This window comes from Montipora foliosa, chromosome 1, assembly GCF_036669935.1.
Source record: "Montipora foliosa isolate CH-2021 chromosome 1, ASM3666993v2, whole genome shotgun sequence".
NCBI lineage: Eukaryota > Metazoa > Cnidaria > Anthozoa > Scleractinia > Acroporidae > Montipora > Montipora foliosa.
Window position 1 is genome coordinate 23,867,304 of NC_090869.1, and position 2,500 is coordinate 23,869,803.

Below are 2,500 nucleotides of genomic sequence, written 5' to 3' on the forward strand. Positions count from 1 at the left end.
TATAGTTTACTCGCTAAGTTGGAACAACTTTATTCGGTAAGTTGGAACAACTTTATTCGCTGTGTTTTTTTATATTCAAGGAAATTGCGATCATATTGAGATGCGAATACACACCATGAATTTTAGTTCTTATAAACAGCGTTAAAGCAAGTTGGAAGTCAATTGTTGTGAGTTTTCTAGTTTCAGAATGTCCCAACCAGTTTCTCGAGAACGCTCTCAACGGTCGTTACGCATTTCTGATATCTCCTAGCACAGCACACGCGGTGAAGTGTCACTGCTCTCTACAAGCCAATTATCAGCGCAGTTATATCGAAAAATACATTAAAGTAATTTATGCATTAGGTTCGGCACATGAGAAGGTTCGACGTCTGAATCGGTGTCGAACTTTTGCCGTTCTATTCGACTAGTGCAGTCGAATAGAACGGCTGGTCGACCCGATTACAAATCTGTCTAACCTAAGGGTGCGTTCGATTGACCGTATTCCGGAATAGGAATACATGGAATACAAGTTGGAAATCCTTCGTTTTTGCGGAGATTCGCATTAAAATTGTCAAACATTTGCAAAAATGCTATTTTAAACATATTTTAATCATCCTTGCAGCTTCGAAACGTGCCAAACATACCGTTTTAATCATCACTCCGCGTATTCCTATTCCGGAATAGGGTCAATCGAACGCGCCCTAATTGATTCATACGTCGAACTTTTCATGTGCCACATCTAATAATTAGGTTCGGCACATAAAAAGTTCGACGTTTGAAACGGGCCTTTTAAAGTGTCAAGTTACGTGACGTCATACCTAACTGTACTTAGTGCTTTCGGTCGACTGTGCGGTTAAACCACGCAGTTAACTAAAGTTAGTTCTAATAGCCTATGGATGACGTCAGAATTTAAAGAGGTTCGTGACGGCCCTTATTGCTGTTCCGTGAAATGTCAACATGGTTGATCGACGTTAAGTGTGTCTAGTTTTTCTTCTTATTTCTTTTTTCCGAGCCGCAAACCGTCGAAGAAAAATGCAAAATAAGCTGAGAATTTTAATTGACGCTCGACGCCGAGTAAGGCAAGAAGGCAAGTTACTTACTGTTTTTGGTTTTCCCCTCGCTTCACGCTTGGTTCTTATTTTGCATATTTATATATGCTCATCTCGAACGTGCGAAAATAATTGTCACACTCTGATTGGTTGTTTGTTTGTAAGCTTAAGACTAAGCCATTAACCTTGCTTGGGTGTAACTATACAGTTAGTCTGTATTGTTTTGGATCACCGAGGCTTAAATTTTCTAACTATAGTTAGAGCGAATAGAGAAGCGGTCACATTACCGAAATAGCCAACTATAGTTATCCCCGCCTTAACAATAGTTAGTATCCCAGATGTGACCGCAGTCAATGTCAGGGATAAGTAGTGTGTATCAAACTAAAACACAATACCTATTAAAGGATACCAATTAATTAGTTAGAGCAAACAGAGAAGCGGTCACATTACCGAAATAGCCAACTATAGTTATCCCCGTCTTAACAATAGTTAGTAGCCCAGATGTGACCGCAGTCAACGTCAGGGATAAGTAGTGTGTATCAAACTAAAACACAATACCTATTAAAGGATACCAATAATTAGTTAGAGCGAACAGAGAAGCGGTCACATTACCGAAATAGCCAACTATAGTTATCCCCGTCTTAACAATAGTTAGTAGCCCAGATGTGACCGCAGCCAATGTCAGGGATAAGTAGTGTGCATCAAACTAAAACACAATACCTATTAAAGGATACCAATTAATTAGTTAGAGCGAACAGAGAAGCGGTCACATTACCGAAATAGCCAACTATAGTTATCCCCGTCTTAACAATAGTTAGTAGCCCAGATGTGACCGCAGCCAATGTCAGGGATAAGTAGTGTGCATCAAACTAAAACACAATATCTATTAAAGGATACCAATTAATTATTGATTCACAAACTCCAGTTTTTCCCCAGCTTAGTTTTGCTGTTGTTGTCGTTTCTTTTAATATTGAGTTTACAGTGGTATCTGCATGTTTGTATTGAAGTTCGCAAAAATTGATAACCCTGGTAAATGAAATCCTGGAAGAGATTTATGTTGACCCGAGGATACTCGGAAAAAACTCGAGTGCTTTTTTGCAGAAGTCAAACTTACGACCTTACGATTACTAGTGATGCTCTACCACTGATCTACAGGAGACTCGCGGGTGTCAGGTCATTAATGCGACAGTTGTCCCGCCACACTGCTTGGATCTAACTTGTCGAAAGGGAGCATATTCGCCATGGAACTGAAAGAGATTCTCCTGTATAGCTCGGTGTTGAGCATCCGAACTGGTAATGGAAAGGCAGTAGGTTCGACTCCTGCAAAGAAGCACTCAGAAAGACCCTTCCACGGTTTTTGACGCCATCTTGGCTGGGGCGCAAACACGGCTAAATTTACAGTCAATCAATGTATGGGATTTTGGCCGACTTTGAACTGCTGTAGCGCCGCTAAAATGAGACGGATTTCCACA

The 2,500-nt window shown here is 40.5% G+C and overlaps 1 protein-coding gene across 1 annotated transcript in view; it reads right to left on the reverse strand.

Annotated features, from left to right (window-relative positions):
- LOC137976336 (bifunctional arginine demethylase and lysyl-hydroxylase PSR-like) overlaps positions 1–2,500 on the reverse strand; it is a 13,778-nt gene that overhangs the window by 1,123 nt on the left and 10,155 nt on the right. The window lies entirely within an intron of this gene.